This window comes from Hemitrygon akajei, chromosome 9 (assembly GCF_048418815.1).
Source record: "Hemitrygon akajei chromosome 9, sHemAka1.3, whole genome shotgun sequence".
NCBI classification, from domain to species: Eukaryota; Metazoa; Chordata; class Chondrichthyes; order Myliobatiformes; family Dasyatidae; genus Hemitrygon; species Hemitrygon akajei.
The window spans coordinates 174,119,877-174,139,505 of record NC_133132.1 but is presented as its reverse complement, the minus strand read 5'-3'; the positions used below and the strand labels follow the sequence as shown (position 1 = coordinate 174,139,505).

Sequence of the window (19,629 nt, the reverse complement as noted above, 5' to 3'; positions counted from 1 at the left end):
GAGAGGCCAGCTCCCAAATGAGCACAGACTTCACGCTACGCCACCTCCATCGTCGTCTCACTCGGACTGCAGCAGCAGGCAAGCCCGCTGTGAGGCCTAGTCCTCATTACAACCGAGGCCAAGCTGCTGCTTTGTCACCTGTCTCACAACCAGGCCTGCAGCATCTCACATTATCCATGTCCAACAGGGTCTTGCACGAGAAACATCCAAGACAGTCACTCACGGTTACACTGCCCCCTGCTTTCACGCACCAGCTCCGATGCCATGGAGTAGTAGCAGCAACACAGTTTGCACCCAGGTCAGCCCCTCCGAAACCTCTCTGGCTCCTTCGACATCCCGACCGGCGTTCCAAACAAGACATCACTGATGTGGTTGACCTGCTGCATCCATTGCTCTTGGAGTCCAGTGTAGTCTTATGAACATAAAAAACACATTTTAAAAAGAAAAGTTCGTACATGCTGCCATCTTCACCGAGATCTCACCTGCCTTGGATTTTCAGAAGGTTATTTGAAGTCTCCGACTATAATTTGAAATGCATCAGGATGGGCTGTTTCTTGTCTACAAATGACATCAAGCAGTGTCACAAGTGCTTGTTTATAGTTGGCCGCTGGTGGTATATAAACTGTGGTCAGGATCACAGGTGAAATTCCTGGGGCAAACAGAATGGTCTGCATTTGATCAATTGGTGTCCCAAGTCAGGAGGACATGAATTTGACATAACTGCCATGTCAGATCAGCAAAGAGAACTGAGCAAAAAGCACACACCACCACCCTTTTCCTTACCAGAGTCTCCATCCTGAAAATCCTAAAACCTTCCGGTCTGACTGCTGTGTCCAACGTGTCCACAGATACCCAAACCTCGGTACAGCAGATAACAGAGATCTGGATCATCTGCTTCCGATACACATCGTCAGTTTTATTTCCCAGTGGCTTCACGTTCACAACAGGATGCTGCATGCACCCTCTCTTGCGCGCTTCCGCCCACACAGCGATGACCCTTGAAGGTGCCACGCTTGACTGCTCCATCTTCTTTCATCAGTTGGGAGATCTGAAAATCACTGATCTGATTTCAATATCCATTGTTAAGAGAAAAATTACATGCTGCAGAGTGCAGCAAAAGTAATGTAATTTAAGACCAAATCTGGCGCCATCATGACAGATGCCGATGATATTATGATCAGTTATGGTGGTCAAGCGAGAAGTTTGAGAGGGTTAAGGAAGGACATCCTGGCTGTAGAGGAAGTGCAGCGTAGATTCACGAGGTTATTTCCTGGGATGTCCGGACTGTCTTACGCAGAGAGGTTACAGAGACTGGGCTTGTACACGCTGGAATTAAGGAGATTGAGAGGGGATCTGATTGCAACATTTAAGATTATTAAGGGATTGGACAAGATAGAGGCAGGAAATATGTACCAGATGCTGGGAGAGTCCAGTACCAGAGGGCATGGTTTAAGAATAAGGGGTAGGTCATTTAGGACAGAGTTAAGGAAAAACTTCTTCTCCCAGAGAGTTGTGGGAGTGTGGAATGCACTGCCTCAGAAGGCAGTGGAGGCCAGTTCTCTGGATGTTTTCAAGAAGGAGCTAGATAGGTATCTTATGGATAGGGGAATCAAGGGATATGTGGACAAGGCAGGAACCGGGTATTGATAGTAGATGATCAGCCATGATCTCAGAATGGCGGTGCAGGCTCGAAGGGCCAAATGGTCTACTTCTGCACCTATTGTCTATTGTCTATTGACTTTAAGTAAAGTTTTTGAAATATGAAATGCTTATTTATTTATTTCAAGATACAACATGTTAACAGACGCTTCTGGCCCAACGAGCTGCAGCACCCAATTACACCCATGTGACTAATTTACCCACTAATCCGCGCATCTTTGAACTGTGGGAGGAAACTGGATGTGTCGTGTCAGTGACTGTGTCACTGTGTGTTTCAATGTAGCTGTGACAAATAAAACTAACCTTTAAATCTATCACCTCAGCATCCGGAGTTAATAAATTTTCCAGTGATTGATTACATGATAGATTATTCATTCTCCATGCAATGGTGAGAACTTCCTATGGTGAAGAAGTACCCTGTCGATATTAACTTCTTGCTCCATCATGGAATTGTCTCCTACTAAAACGGAAATGGGCAAAGTGAGTTGTTTTCATTTTTAACATCTCTGCACTTAAGAGATGCAACTGGGAAGTGGAGAATGCCCCACACAAAAGAGGATCTAATTTTCATTCCATTTGCTGTGAAAAGACAAATATCCCAGCTTACTTTACTGATGTTTACATTAGCCAGACAATCTTCTCACTCCTCCCATCAGGACGAGATGCAGGAAGCTCAGTCCCTTACTCAACGGTTCAGGAGCAGTTTCTTTCCCTCCACCATCAGATTTCTGAATGGGGTAAATGGGTGGGTGGGGTAGGAGGTTGAAGTGAGAAGCTGGCAGGCGATAGGTGGAAGAGTAAATGGCTGAAGAAGAAGAAATCTGACAGGAGAAGCCATGGGAGAAAGGGAAAGAGATTTGATATTCTAATTTTGCATGATTTATTTGTTGTAACGTTGTATTTTTTTCTGTCTTACACCTTACTAATGCCACAAAACAACGCAGTTGGTGACATACTGTTTGTCTGTGATAATAAATGTGATTCTAATTCCAATTCCTTCAAGAGTAACTGATTCACTATACGTATTCAGTTTCTTGAGATACTTTCTGTAATGAGCTCTTCCGACCTGTGTGGGGTGTCAGAGAGCATAGGCCTCCAAGGTTTTTAGAGCACCTGTATTGGTTAATTGCTGTTTAACAAGAGATGTTAATCATTTAGAGTTCCTTGTGTTTTTCTCGAGCAACTTGCTAATTGTAAAGCGGTCTCCTGGTGCTCTCTATTTAAGCTTGTTAGGTTTACTTTGATTGTCTTGTGGATTCCATGCTACCTGTATTATTGCTAATCACAGGTTCCTAATTTTGAAAATATTCCATCTCACGGTGTCACTCAGCCGGGACATCTCATGAATAAACTCTGGTCGCTGTCTCCACATCGGAGTCTGTTATTCCACTGCACTTGGGTTCTGAAATTGCCAGCACACATCTTGACACTTTCTTGCCCTTGAAAGTTTTGGTGCAAGTAATATTGTCTGTTAAATGTTGATATCGTAGGAAAAATTGTTGGAGGCGGAGTTAAGATGGTGCTAAATGGTGACTCCTTTATTTGCATCTTTGGAAACAGCTCTATTTCCATCTTTAATATCTTTATTTTTCCCTTTCAGGGTTCTTTTGATGACCCTGACCTAGAGTTACACACTGACTTCGGTTCTTAGTGGGAATGAAACCCATTATCGGGATTTCAGGACCAGCCGTTGTTGTTCGGCATGCCAAGGGTTTCGCTCGTGTTTGGAAGCCTAAGATCTCAGGGCTCTGGAGACTGGTGGATCGAGGGTTGATGTCACAGCCGGAGACTCGTGTGTCGTCAGGGAGGCTGGAAAATCTTTTGTTGTGGGCCCAAAGGCTTGAGATCTTTGCGATTGTCAGGCAAAGAGCTTGTAAAAAGCAACAGAACAGACTTTTTAACATCGTAAACCAGTGGGTTATTGTTATGTCTCCTGTTCACTGTGAAAATGGGGGACACCTCCCTCTCCCTTATTAAGGAGGGAGAGAACCTGTGGTTTGTCAAATGCCAGATGAAATACGATAGTCTTTGGGGTAACTACAAGGCCTGTGTCTTTACTATCGCCTAGCTCACACTTGTGTTTGGTAGTGGGTGCGCTTTTTTTGCTGGGGGAGGGGGGTATCATTGCCTTGCTGTCACTTACACACAGGAGGGGGGAGCTGGGGGGCACTTTGGGGTTCTCACGTTTAACTGTCATTCATTCTTGGAGCACTTCTCTGTTTTCGTGGATCTTTTGTGAAGAAAAAGCATTTCAGGATGTATATTGTATACATTTCTCTGACAGTAAATTGGACTTTGAACCTTTGAAAATTATCCTGTTTCTTTTTAAATGTATTTTAATTTATTTAGAGACACAGTGGGGAACAGATCATTCCAGCCCAACAAGCCCCAGCTACCCATCTATTTAACACTAGCCTAATCACAGGACAATTTACAATGACCAGTCAACCTACGTCTATGGACTGTGGGAGAAAACTGGAGCACCCAGAGGAAAGCAACAGGGTCACAGGGAGAACATACAAACTCCTTGCAGATGGTGCTGGAATTGAACTCTGAATGCTACAAGCTGTAATAGTGTCGCGCTAACTGCTACACTATCTGCTGCTCTTAAACCTTTCTGAATGGAGAGTAAACATTTGAAATTCAATCTTCAAAGAGATCTTACACTCTGTTTCCAGATCCTCAAGGCACTTGCTTTGCCAAAAAGAGTAAAATGTTACATGTGCTGAAGGAACTTCTGTAATAACCTTCACACAGCTGAGAAATTAGTGAATCGGAAACCTTCTATCAAAAGAAAATTTAGAATTTTTCATATGCACAACGACTCTCAGAAGCACAATCAGGTTTATATCAGTAGCATATGACATGAGATTTTCAGTCCTGAAATGCCAGATGTTTACTCCTCTCCATAGATGCTGCCCGACCTGCTGAGTTCCTCCAGCATTTTGTGTGTTGTGAGTCCTAATGAAGGGTCTCAGCCCAAAACATTGACTGTTTATTCCTCTCTGTAGATGCTGCCTGACCTGCTGAGTTTCTCCAACACTTTGTGTGTTGTGAGTCCTAATGAAGGGTCTCAGCCCAAAACATTGACTGTTTATTCCCCTCTGTAGATGCTGCCTGATCTGCTGAGTTCCTCCAGCATTTTGTGTGTTGTGAGTCCTAATGAAGGGTCTCAGCCCAAAACATTGACCGTTTATTCCTCTCTGTAGATGCTGCCTGATCTGCTGAGTTCCTCCAGCATTTTGTGTGTGTTGCTCTGGATTTTCAGCATCTGCAGACTTTTCCATGTCACGAAATTTGTTATTTGCAACAGCAATACAGTGCAATACATCATTTAAAAAAGAACTATAAATTACAATAGGAAATATCTATAATTAAATTAAATTAGTGCAAAAAGAGAGTAAAGAATACATACTGAAGTTGTGTACATGGATTCACTGTCCGTTCAGAAATCTGATGACTGAGGGAAAGATGCTGTTCCTAAAACATTGAGGGTGCGTCCTCAGTCTCCTGTACCCCTGTCCGGACAGTAGCAACAAGAAGAGGGCAAGTCTTGGGTGTCAGGGGTCCCTAATGATGGACGCTGCCTTCTTGAGGCATCACAGTCTTTGAGTACAGCAAATAGTAAAGATGCATAAGATGCATTTGGATGAAATGATTTAATTTCTAGTAAAAAAAAACATATCTGAATTCACCATACATTCAGTCTTCAAACACAGCGTAACGCTGACAAGATCTGAACAGGATACTGTGTATTAATTGAGATGATTTCAATACTGTTTACAAAAGTTGTCACTCAGTGTCTGTGTAAATACTATAAACAGATGGCAGCACAATTCTGTCAGTGAAGATGACAAGAGGTTATACAAACCAGTGGAAAATGTAATGCTATTCTTACCCTGACAAGCGTGCAGTTGTGCATTTCGGGAGCCCAAATGAGAGAGGAAAGCATATAGTAAATAGCAGGACTCTGGGGAGCATTGGTGTATGAAGGAATCTTAGCGAACAAGTCCATAACTCGCTGAAAACTCCAACACCAGTAAATAGAGTAGCAAAGAAGGGCTGCCTTTGTCAGTTAGGGCATTGAATTTAAAACTAATGAAATCATGTAGAACATAGAAAACCTACAGCACAATACAGGCCCTTCGGCCCAAAAAGCTGTGCCAAACATGTCCTTATCGTAGAAATTACCGAGGGTTACCCACAGCTCTCTATTTTTCTGAGCTCCATGTACCTGTCCAGGAGTCTCTTAAAAGACCCTATCATATCTGTCTCCACCACCATTGCTGGCAGCCCATTCCACGCACTCACCACTCTCTGCGTAAAAAATTTACCCCTGACATCTCCTATTCCCCAGCACCTTAAACCTGTGTCCTCTTGTGGCAACCATTGCAGCCCTGGGAAAAAGCTTCTGACTATCCACATGATCAATGCCTCTTATCATCTTATACACCTCTATCAGGTCACCTCTCATCCTCCGTCACTTCAATGAGAACAGGCAAGTTCACTCAACCTATTCTCAGAAGGCATGCTCCCCAATCTAGGCAACATCCTTGTAAATCTCCTCTGCACCCTTTCTATGGCTTCCACATCCTTCCTGTAGTGAGGCGACCAGAACTGAGCACAGTACTCCAAGTGGGATCTGACCAGGGTCCTATATAGCTGCAATATTACCTCTTGGCTCCTAAATTCAATCCCGTGATTGATGAAGGCCAATATACCATATGCCCTCTTAACCACAGAGTCAACCTGTGTAGCAGCTTTCAGTGTCCTATAGACTCGGACCCCAAGATCCCTCTGATCCTCCACACTGCCAAGAGTCTTACCATTAATATTATATTCTGCAATCATATTTGACCTATCAAAATGAACCACCTCACACTTATCTGGGTTGAACTCCATCTGCCACTTCTCAGCCCAGTTTTGCATCCTATCAATGTCCCGCTTTAACCTCTGACAGCCCTCCACACTATCCACCATACCCCCAACCTTTGTGTCATCAGCAAATTTACTAACCCATCCCTCCACTTCTTCATCCAAGTCACTTATAAAAATCACGAAGAGTAGGGGTCCCAGAACAGATCCCTGAGACACTCCACTGGTCACCGACCTCCATGCAGAATATGACCCGTCTATAACCACTCTTTGCCTTCTGTGGGCAAGCCTGTTCTGGATCCACAAAGCAATGTCACCTTGGATCCTATGCCTCCTTACCTTCTCAATAAGCCTTGCATGGGGCATTTTGTCAACTGCCTTGCTGAAATCCCTATACACTACATCTACTGCTCTTCCTTCAGCAATGTGTTTAGTCACATCCTCAAAAAATTCAATCAGGCTCGTAAGGCACAACCTGCCCTTGACAAAGTCATGCTGACTATTCCTAATCATATTATGCCTCATCCAAATGTTCATAAATCCTGTCTCTCATTGTAATCATATAAAGGTTTGGTTAGTCCACAATGGAGTATTTAATACAATTATGGTTACACATTACAGAAAAGATTTGGAACACACACAAAATGCTGGAACTCAGCAGGCCAGGCAGCATCGATGGAAAAGAGTGAACAGGCGATGTTTTGGCCCGAGACCTTTCATCAAGACCAGTGGCTTTGGAGAGGTTCACCAGAATATTGACTGGATTAGAGAGTATTGGTTTTCCTGGAGTGTAGGAGAATGACGGGAGATTTGATAGAGGTATACAAAATTATGATAGGTATAGACAGAGTAAATGCAAGCAGGATTTTTGCACTAGTGTTGGGTGACACTAGAACTAAAGATTATGGGTTAATAGTAAAAGGTGAGATGTTTAAGGGGGACAAGAGGGGGAAACTTCTTCACTCAGACAGTGGTGACAGTGCATAACAAAATGCCAGGGGAAGTAGTGTATATGGGTATTTTGGAGTTACAAAATATAACAGTCCCCCATTGAAATATAATCAAGATATACTGGATTGGATTTTATGTAATGAAATGGAGGTGATTAAGGAGCTTAAGGTAAAAGAACCCTTAGGAGGCAGTGATCACGATATGATTGAGTTCAACTTAAAATTTTAGAGGGGAAAGTAAAGTCTGACATAGCAGTAGTTCAGTGAAGTAAAAGAAGTAAGAGTGGTATGAGAGAGGAGTTGGCCAAAGTCAATTGGAAGAAGATGCTCGCAGGGATGACAGCAGAGCCGCAATGTTGTGAGTTTCTGGGAAAATTGAGGAAGGTGCAGGATAGAAGTATTACAAAAATGAAGAAATACGCAAATGGCAAAAGAGCACAACTGTGGCTAAAGAGAGAAGTCAAAACTAATATAAAAGCAAAAGAGAGAGCATAGAACAAAGCAAAAATTATTGGGAAGACAGAGGGTTGGGAAGTTTTTAAAACCCTACAAAGAGAAACTAAAAGAATCATTAAGAGGGAAAAGATGAAATATGAAAGCAAGCTAGCAAACAATTTAAAGTGGATAGTAAACACTTCTACAAGTATGTAAAAAATAAAAGAGAGATGAGTGGATATTGGACTGCTGGAAAATGAAGCCAGAGAAATAATAACAGGAACAAAGAGATGGCAAGTGAACTAAATGAATATTTTGCATCAGTCTACACTGTTGAAGGCACTGGTAGTGTGCCAAATGTTGTTGTGTGTAAAGGAAGGGAAGTGAGTGCAGTTACTATTCCAAGGGAGAAGGTGCTCTTGAACTTTGAACTACTACATCAATGCACCATTGTAATGAATTAATCTGTACAGATGGTATGTCAGACAAGCATCATATGCAATTGACTAAACCAGAAAGAATGTGTGAGAATCATGAAGACCTTGTCAGAGGCAGGTAGATACACCAATGTCCAGAATTAGGCCATCTGGCCCATCGAGTCTGTTCTGGCTCCACCATTCAATCATGGCTGATCCTTGTTTTTTTATCTCCTCCTCAACTCCAGTTCCCGGACTTTTCTCCATAACCTTTGATGCCATGTCAAATCAAGAACCTATCAAACTCTGCCTTAAATACACCCAACAGGCCTCCACTGCTGCACATGGCAACAAATTCCACAAATTCACCATCCTCTGGCTAAAGAAATTTCTCCACATCTCTGTTTTAAATGGACACTCCATTATCCTGATGTTGTTCCCTTTTGTCCTAGACTCTCCCACCATAAGAAACATCCCTTCCACATCTAGGCCTTTCAACATTTGAATGGTTTCAAAGAGATCCCCCTCATCCTTAAGGTGAGGCCTCACCAGTGCCTTATAAAGCCTCAGCATTACATCCTTGCTCTTGTATTCTAGACCTTTTGAAATGAGTGCTGACATGGCATTTGCTTTCCTCACCACCAACCCAACCTGCAAGTCAACCTTCAGAGTGTTCTGCACCAGGACTCCCAAGTCCCTTTGCATCATGGATTTTCTCCCCATTTAGAAGATAGCCCATACATTTCTATCTACTACCAAAGTGCATGACCATGCATTTTCCAACATTGTATTCCATTTTGCCACCTTCTTACCCATTCTCCTAATCTATCTAAGTCCTTCTGCATCCTACCTGTTTCCTCAACACTACCTGCCCCTCCGCCAATCTTTGTATCATCTACAAACTTAGCAACAAAGCCATCTATTCCATTGTCTAAATCATTTATATGCAGCATAAAAAGAAGCGGTCCCAACACCGACCCCTGCGGAACATCACTAGAATGAAAGGATCCTTTCATTCCCACTCGCTGCCTCCTACCCAATGCTCTAACCATGCCAGTAACGTTCCTGTAATATCATGGGCTCTTAACTTGACAAGCAGCCTCATGTGTGGCACCATGTCAAAAGCCTTCTGAAAGTCCAAATATAACTGCATCCCCTTTATCTATCCTACTTGTAACCTCCTCAAAGAATTCCAACAGGTTTGTCAGGCAGAATTTTCCCTGAAGGAAACCATGTTGACATTGTACTATCTTGTCCTGTGACACCAAGTACTCCATCACCTCATCCTTAACATCTTCCCAACCAGGTCAGGCTAACTGGTCTATAATTTCCTTTCTGTTGCCTTCCTCCTTTCTCAAAGAGTGGAGTAACATTTGCAATGTCATTAGAGAAATGTGCTTCATAATTCTTGATGCAATGTCTGGGTCTCACTGTTTGTATACAGTTAATTATTTCAAGCTGTTATGAGTGCTGAACAGACCTGATGGAAATGGGGTGAAGAGTTAACCATTCCCCCCCCCCCCCCCCGAGAACTATGAACTATGCTGCTACTGAGAGAGAGAGATGAAGCACAGAGGCAGGGACATCTGCTACAGATAAGAGAGAGAGAGAGAGAGACATTTGATTTATGTATTATGGCTTCTTCACTGATGGAAAGGTAAACAATCTTTCACTGCAAGGACGTTACTTTGCTCATTAACATTCCCAAGGAGACAGCAGGAGTGGCTTAGTTTGATGGACATGGTCATTTTGAGTTGATGGATGGCTGATACCCCGTCAGTGGGGATAAAAGACAGGTGTGGGGAGACACCACTGAGACACACCAGTGGACACTGACCGAGTGTTGGGCACCCACAGGAAGGTGGGGGCTTCGAGGACCGAATCAGGAGATCGGTCAGTAAAGCTCACAGTGTTACAGCAGGGCCGGTGGGGGCTTGTGTGTGTGTCCACTCATGCCAGAGTGACGAGTCCACCACAGAAGAGCGGTCCAGCTGAAGAACAGAGGGGTCATAGCTGAATGATCACACGATACGATGGAATAAGAAAGCAACAGAAGGTTTGCCTGCTGAAGCTGCTTAATCTCTCGCTCGCTCTCTCTCTATCCAAAGATTACAACACAACAACCACAACTACCTCAGCACGCATGAACTGAACTGAACTCTATATTCTCCTATGACAATTCATTTCCCCCTAGACATTGATAGAGCTTGTATATTATTGCTTATTATTATTCCTACCCTTTTATGTTTATTATTGCTAACCTGTTTTATATGTATATTTGCATTTTTGATACTGTATTGTGTAGTTTACTAATAAACACTTTTAGTTTTCGGTACCACCAGACTCCAACGGATTCTTCTATTTCTGCTGGTCTGTAAACCCAGTTACAGGATACGTAACAAAGTAAACTATTCCTTTAAGAAAGAAAATTGAATTGAAGAAAATGAAATCATAAAGAAAAGTTCAAAATACTGTTACCAAAATATGGCCCATTCTCCTCTCCTAACAAATTCCTTCGTCTTCAGCCCTTTACCTATCGTCTCCCTGAATTTCCCCCTTTCCTCGCCCACCTGCTCTCACCTATAGCCTCCCAACTCTCACTTTACTCCTCTTCCCACCCACCAACCTTTCCCCTCACCTGGTCTCATCTATCACCTGTCAGCTTCTCATTTCATCCCTCTCCCCAACCACCCACCTTCCACCTTACCTGGTCTCATCTATCACCTGTCAGCTTCACATTTCATCCCTCTCCCCAACCACCCACCTTCCACCTTACCTGGTCTCATCTATCACCTGTCAGCTTCTCATTTCATCCCTCTCCCCAACCACCCACCTTCCACCTTAACTGGTCTCATCTATCACCCATGAGCTTATACTCCTTCCATTCCATCCCCAACTTCTTATTCTGGCTTCTGCCCTCTTCCTTTCCAATCCTGATGAAGAGTCTCCACCCAAAATCTCAGGTTTATTCCTCTCCATAGATGCTGCCTGACCTGCTGAGTTCCTCCAGTATTTTGTGTGTTACTCTGGATTTCCAGCATCTCTAGTCTTTAAAACGCTGCTGCAGTATTTAATAAAAAGTTTACATGTAGGCATTAAAATTTTGTCATTGTGAAATTTAAAATTAATGCTAAATTCACAGTCTGAAGAAAAATAAATTTGGTAAATAGCTTCCACCCCGTCAACCCTAATCTGTAGCCCAAGGTGAATTACATCCATTCAGGCTGCAGATCCCAGCATGCCTCTGAATCCAGACATGCTTCTTACCAGTTCATTGCTGCAGATGAACTGGTTTCAAGGCTGTTGACTCGCTTTTGTGAACTTTAGTTCTGAATGTTATTTGTTTACTTTTTATTGTTTGAATGATATGGTTTTTTTTCACCCCTGCACATTATTGTGTGCAGCTTTGGTCACCTGCCTATAGGAAAGATGTAAATAAGACTGAAAGAGAAAATTTACAAGCACGTTGCCAGGACTGAAGAACCTGAGATAATGGAATGATGAATAGGTTAGGATTTTATTCCTTGCAATGTAGTTGCAATGAGAGGAGTTCTGATTGAGATATACAAAATCTTAGAAGGGATGTACTGATGTTGGATAGAGTTCAGAGAAGATTTACAAGGATGATTCCCGGAATGGAGGGGCTAACATATGAGGAGCGTTTGTTAGCTCTTGGACTGTATTCATTAGAGTATAGAAGAATGAGAGGGGATCTGATAGAAACATTTCGAATGTTGAAAGGGTTGGACAGAAAAGATGTGGAAAGGCAGTTTCCTTTGGTGGGTGAGTCCAGGACAAGAGGCCACAGTCTTAGAATTAGAGGGTACCCATTTAAAACAGAGATGAAGAGAATTTTTTTTTAGCCAGAGGGTCGTGGATTTATGGAATTCATTGCCACATGCAGCTGTGGAGGCCCGATCATTGAGAGTGTTTAAGGAGGAGATTGATAGGTATCTAATTAGTCAGGGTATCAAGGGATATGGGGAAAAAACAGAAATTGAAATAGATGGGAGAATAGTTTAGCTCATGGTGGAGTGGCGGAGGAGTGGAGCAGACTCGATGGGCCGAATGGCCTACTTCTGCTCCTTTGTCTTGTGAGCTTGTCTTGTCTCGTGAAAATTATGGTGGGTATAGATAGGGTAAATGCAAGCAAGCTTTTACCACTGAGGGTGGGTGGGACTACCACCAGAGGTCATGGGTTAAGGGTGAAAGGTGAAAAGTTTAAGGGGAACATGAGGGGAAACTTCTTCACTCATATGATTGTGAGAGTGTGGAATGATTTGCCAGCACAAGTGGTGAATGTGAGCTCGATTTCAATGTTTAAGTGAAGTTTGGATAGGCACATGGATGGGAGGGGTAGAGAGGGCTCTGGTCCCATTTCAGGACAATGGAAGGCAGCAATTTAAATGGTCTCAGCATAGACTAGATGAGATGAAGGGCCAATCTCAGTGCTGTACTTTTCCATGACTTTATGACTCTGTGACTCTGTGACTTTATTGAGTGTTTGATGGTCTTTTTAAATGAGTTCTATTGTGTTTCTTTGGTTTTGTGGCTGTCTGCAAGAAGACGAATTTCAAAGTTGTATATAGAATACTGGGCTGATTTCAATAATAAATGTACTTTGAATTTTGACTGTTCATTTGGATTAAGAATTGCCAAAGATCAGAAAGTTATAGTTCCTGTGGAACCTGACCCATGCTACGTGCTGACTGAAGTTCTGAATGCGTGACTTTCTTTAACAGTGATTACCCTTTATTCATGAGAAAATCCAATCTGACTTTCCAGCTCTCCTCTGGAGTGTTTAAGTGAGTGTGAAGTGGAGAGAGGCACTAACACTCTTGTGTTTTAAAGGATCTACAGGACCGGGGTGGGGGGGGGGGGGGGTTCCATTTGTGATTTGGAATTAGAATTGATTTATTTTTGTCACATGTACCAAGATACAATGAAAACCTTTTCTTGCATAAATTACACAGCAGAACAATGGTCATAGGTTAAGGGTGAAAGTTCGAATATTTAAGGGGAACATGAGGGGGAACAATCTTCATTCGAGTGTGAAATGAGCTGCCAGCGGGAACAGTGGATGTGAGTTTGATCTCAGCATTTAAGGAAGGTTTGGATAAGTACCCAGATAGGAGGGGTATGGTGGGTTATGCAGGTCGATGGGACTTCGGCAGTGTAATGGTTCAGCATGGACTAGAGGGGCCAAAGGGCCTGTTTCTGTGCTGTAGTGTTCTATGACTCTGACAGAATATAGAATAAAGTGTACCAGCCGCAGACAAAGTGTGATGCAGGCAAATAATAAGGTGCAAGATCATAATGACGTAGACTGTGAGGTCGAGTCCTTCTTCTCTCACCAGGGAACTATTTAATAATGTGAGGAAAACAGCAGTAGTGGGCAGCACAGGAAGACCTTTTCCCAAGTCACTTCAGAATCAGATTCAGGCTCAATATCACTGGCATATGTTGTGAAATTTGTTGTTTTGCAGCAGTACATTGCAATACACAATAATGAAAAATATATGAACTATAATAAAAAGCAGATAAATAAAAATAAATTAAATTAAATAAATAGTGCAAAAAGAGAAGGAAAAACAGTAAAGTAGTGTTCATGGGTTCATTGCCCATTCAATTATAAAACAGACTATCTATATAAAAATATAAATTGATATATAGATAGATCGATACAAGAGGTCTGCTCGTGGGTTCACGGCTGGTCAGAAATCTGATGGCGGAGGGGAAGAAGCGGATCCTGGAGAGGCTCCTGTTCCTCCTCTCTGAAGGCTGTAGTGAGGAGGGTGCTCTATAACGATGGAGGCCAGCTTCTTGAGGCATGGACTTTTGAAGGTGTCCTCAATCCTGAGGAATTTGGTGTCCATGATGGAGCTGGCCGAGATGCAACCCTCTTTCCGATCTTATACGGTGGCCTTTGCGTATAAGAGGGTGATGCAACCAGTCAAAATGCTCTCCATGGCACATCTTTAGAAATCAGTGTGAGTCTTTGGTGACATACCAAATCTCCTAATGAAATATACAGATAAATCTGCTAGTGTGCCCTCTTCCTGATTGCATCAATATGTTTCAATTGATATTAATTATCAACATGGCCTGGTGTGTGAACAGCAATGACTTTGAATGGAAAATCCCACAAAAGGTAGTGGATTTGGCCCAGTACATCACTGGTAAAGACTTCCACTCTTGAGAACATCTACATGAAACACTGTCCATCATCAGAGATCCCAGGCCACGCTCTTTTCTCGCTGCTCCCTTCAGCTAGAGGGTACAAGAGCCTCAGGACCTGCTCCACCAGGTTCAAGAACAGTTACTGTCCATCAACCATCAGGCTCTTGAATAAAAGGGGATGATTAGACCTACTTGCCCCATCACAGAAATGCTCCCACAACTAATGATCTTACTTGAAAGACTCAGTCTCATTATTTCATGTTCTCGTTATTTATTGCTATTTATTTATATTTGCATTTGCAGTTTGTTGTCTTCTGCACTCTGGTTGATCTTTCATTGATCCTGTAATAGTGACTACTCTATATATTTGCTGGAATATACTCAGAGGAAAATAAATCTCAGGGTGGTATAAGGTGACATATATATATATATATATATAGTTTGTATATATAGACATATATAGTTTGTACTTCGATGACAAACTTTGCTTGGAATTTTTGAACTTTGAATATGTTGGGGAATATTCTTGGTGTCTATTCAGAGATGCTGACACCAAAACTTGAAACTGCTCACTCTTACCATTGCTGACCCTTTGATGGGGATTGGTGTGTGTTCCCTCAATTTACTCTTGCTTAAATCCACAATTAACTTCTTACTGACATTGAGTGCAAGGTTGTTGTTGTGAATATCTTGCAAATACAGTAGATTCTGGTTGGGAATTAAGCGACTACCTTAATCAGCTGAAATTGCTGCATGGAAATATCTGAAGTGTGTGTGTGTGTGTGTGTGTGTGTGTGTGTGTGTGTGTGTGTGTGTGTGTGTGTGTGTGTGTGTGTGTGTGTGTGTGTGTGTGTGTGTGTGTGTGTGAGTGTGTGTGTGTGTGTGTGTGTGTGAGTGTGTGTGTGTGTGTGTGTGTGTGTGTGTGAGTGTGTGTGTGTGTGTGTGTGTGTGTGTGTGTGTGTGTGGTCCGTTAGTCTCGATAGACCATGGATTTGCACCTTGGAAAGTTTCCAGGTTTTTTTTATGCCCAAGCTGCAAGTCTCCCCTCTCCCCTCCACCAACGTTGTCCAAGGGAAGGGCATTAGGACCCATACATCTTGGCACCGGTGTCGTCGCACAGCAATGTGTGGTTAAGTGCCTTGCTCAAGGAGACACACACAGCCTCAGCCAAGGCTCGAACTAGCGACCTTCAGATAACTAGATGAATGCCTTAACCACTTGGCCACACACCAACACACTGCATACATATTTCAATTATAAATGTATCTTTGAACCTTTGAAATAGTTAAAAAGATATAAAAAGGACAAACTACTGCTTAACCGAGTAAACAAAATGTAGTAAATTAAATACAGAACAAATTCAAACACTATCAATACTACTACCAGTACTATAAAACTGTGTATTAGTTCCTAATTGTTATTGATAGAGAAATTCATCCATTGTAGAATGACATGTTCTTTTGATTGACTGTAAATGGACAAAAGCAGTACATACACCTCATGTAGCTAATATATTACCTTAATACAATGCCTTCGACAATTGCATCTTCCAAATCTTTATTTTCATTGTAAAATTGAAGGTGATTGTCGATACCTTCTTAATTCCTAACTGGTTGAAGCAATGAAATTGTTTCATTTTCACACCTGGCTTTTGTTGAATCTCCACGCCTGAATGCTTGAAATCGCAGTGAGAAAAACAGTTCTGAATTATCTTTAATGCTGATTTCTTTCCATGTATCGGTGACAAAAATCACAGCTTTTTGAACACAAGCATACGCAACTGATGCTATTTAAAAACTGTTTGCTCTTAGCTTGGTGTAGCAACTAATGGACACACATGTTTGCCACTACTTAGAAACTGTTGGCAACAGTCCTCTGCCCCAAGTAAACAAAGGGAATCCTGAATATTTTCGTAATTAGTTTCTGTTCTAAATGAGTTGTCCCAGATAATCAATAGCTCAGTTAGCCTGAATCTACTGTATTAGTAAATTCACTGCAATTCTTACCTTTCTTCAAATCCCCCACGTATTCCCCGTTCCGCCATGGGCAACAGCTAGAATCCCAGGTTCACATCTTTACTAATAACTCAAAAACCACACATCCCGCATTAAGAAGCATAAAGGGTATTACACTATGCTATTAGGAATAAAATGCCGATAATTCACACTGATTAAATTAAATTTACATATGTAAATTAAGGTGATTTGAAAATCACTTTTCCCAAAAAATTATTTTCATGAGATTCATAAAATATAATTACTTTAGTTATAGACAAAACAAGGTATTAGTTCTCCTAATTAGATCTAATTTACATATGATAATTAGTTAATTAGAAAATTAGTGTTTATTTACATTTTGAAAACCACAAATGATAGAAACGTGCAATCCTATGATTACGATGGTGGGTGAGGTATCAGAATGATCAATTAAACTAATTTGCATACAGAATGCTTTCTTTCTGGAGAATTTTGGAGAATTCCTCCTGTGATATTTAAGCAACCCACACAAAATGCTAGAGGAATTGAGCCCTGCCAAAGGGTCTCGGCCTGAAACGTCAACTGTTTATTCTTTTCCTTAGATGCTGCCTGGCCTGCTGAGTTCCTCCAGCATTTTGTGTGTGTTGATTGGCTTTCCAGCATCTGCAGACTTTCTCTTTCCTGTGATATTTATTTAGCTTTTTTTTAATTGAAGGAACCATAATTTTAAAAAAATCATTATCCTCAATTATTTTATTTCAAAATTTTTGGCAGCTTTCATAAAATAGTTGTTATTGTTTCTTTTGGATTTGGCTTATGTTAAGGATAATGTGAAAGGGGACAAGGTTAGTTTGAGGGATATTTGAAAAAGATGTAATAAATCTGTAGAAAACACAACAGAACTGAAATGCTGTCTGTCCACACTAACCGTAGCATAGAACAGACCCGACCTGCACAGAATGTATTCATCCGGCATTCCAAACTTGGCCACTTCTGTGATTCAGGTCAGTTGGACTGACAGAGGACAACACAAACTGTGTGCAGGAGGCAGATTGCACAGAGTGTTTGAGGCATAGCGTAGTGGTTAGCACAAAACTTCACAGTACCAGTCAGTGACCTGGGCTCAGTTCCTGCCATTGTCTGGAAGGAGTTTCCAGTGACCAGGTGGGTTTCGTCTGGGTGCTCTGGCTTTCTTCCACAGTCCAAAGATGTACCGGTTGTAAATTGTAAATCGTCCTGTAATTAGATTAGGGTTAAATCAACACGGTTCGAAGGGCCAGAAAGGCCGATTCCACTCTGTATCTTAATAAATAAATATATAAACAAATCTCTGAAAGACAGGTTCTCTAAGCAGACTGTCCAGGCCATCTGGCAGGGTAACTCTGCCAGGTCTCACCAACAGGCAGCAAGACCTTGCTTGGCAAATAGTGAGAGGGTCCTCTCAGTCAGATCCTACCGTGCCTGGAACACATTCCCACTGCATGTTACCCCTGAGAACACTGTAGAGGGACAAGACAGTCACTCAACTCATTGTGAGCTGTGGCTTTGTGAAGAGGGTGTGGAGAGAGGTGCAAGGGCCTGTGTCACGGTTCATCTGTCTCAGAGCCATGCTAACACTACATTACCGTGACACCCAATCATTAAGTTATACATCAGGCCTCAGAGAAACAGAAACAGAAACACATCTTGTTGCTCTATATCTTCCTTATAAAGAGATACTTTCACAAGACAACATTGCTTGGGGTACAAGTGCAATTTGTTTAAATGAAAATCGACTGGAGGTCAATCTCGTGAGACTACATCGAATTAAATAATTGACCTGAAACTATTTAGATTTCAGACATTTCTACAAACATGTCACTTGGACTGACATTTACAACCACTGTGCAATTAAAGGCTACAGTACGTATTAACCACCTTCTTTTTGCTAGCGTTAAGTGGATAACTCCTTCAGAGAATTACGAAGTTACATAGTACTAAATGAAGCCCATTTCTGATCTGGGCCTCCAATTAACCCCATTCTTCATTTAACTATGCACTCAGTCACCACATTAATACATATCTCCCTTACCTAATAGAGTAGCCACTGAGTGTTTGTCTGTGGTCTTCTACAACTGTAGCCCGTCCACCTGTACTGTGTCTGCACACCACTGTTGTTAGTGTGGTTATTTGAGTTACTGTCACCTTCCTGTCAGCATTTTCACCCACAGAACTGCTGCTCACTGGATGTTTTTTTTTTGTTTTTCACACCATTCTCTGTAAACTCTGGTGATTGTTGTGTGTGGACATCCCAGGAGATCAGCAGTTTCTGAGATACTCAAACCACCCCATCTGGCACCAACAATCATTCCACAGTCCAAGTCACTTAGATCACATTTCTTCCCCAGTCTGATGTTTGTTCTGAATAACAACTGAACCTCTTGACCATGTCTGCATGCTTTTATGCATTAAGTTGCTGGCACATAATTGACTGATTAGATAATTGCATTAATGAGCAGATGTACAGATGTACCTAATAAAGTGGCCACTGAGAGTGTATATGGTCATTTCCACCACCCACTCTGGGAACGCATTCGAGATCAGAACAATATGATTTCTAAGCAATCTCCCACTAGATAGCCTCATAGTATTTATTTTAACTAATTTCTTCAAATTACTAATCCTTCAATAACTCGAGAAGGTTTCCTCTCATCGTCATGTGACTGCATTGCACAACGTGGGTTCACTGGACCATACTGTATCTCGAAATTTAAAAAATAATATATAGTATACATCCAAAGTGGTAAAGGCTTCTTTACAAAACAGTGCATGAACTAAATACTGAGTGACCAAGATCTATGCTGCCTGGCCTGCTGAGCTCCTCCAGCATTTTGTGTGTGTTGCTCAGATTTCCAGCATCTGCAGATTTTCTCTTGTTTGAAATCTTGCCACGTATTGAATGCTAGAGGAACTGTGGCAATATTACATTGGGAAAAGCATGTACAGCTACACATGTGACTCAGTTACCCAATAAAATCACAATCTACTGTAAACGCAGTCATATATCTGTCTATCTCTCTGCCTGTCTCTCTATTTACCTATCTGGCTTTTAGTTGAGATCTGGGCATCACAGGCAAGGCAATTATTTCTTGAGAAACT

General features: G+C 41.9%; 1 protein-coding gene across 1 annotated transcript in view; it reads right to left on the bottom strand.

The window, feature by feature from the left end:
• LOC140733768 (PC3-like endoprotease variant B) overlaps nt 1-19,629 on the bottom strand; it is a 2,072,848-nt gene that overhangs the window by 1,990,184 nt on the left and 63,035 nt on the right. The window contains exon 3 of the mRNA XM_073057521.1: nt 17,598-17,727. The gene's annotated coding sequence lies outside the window, so the exon portion shown is untranslated. The remainder of the gene's footprint in view (nt 1-17,597; nt 17,728-19,629) is intronic.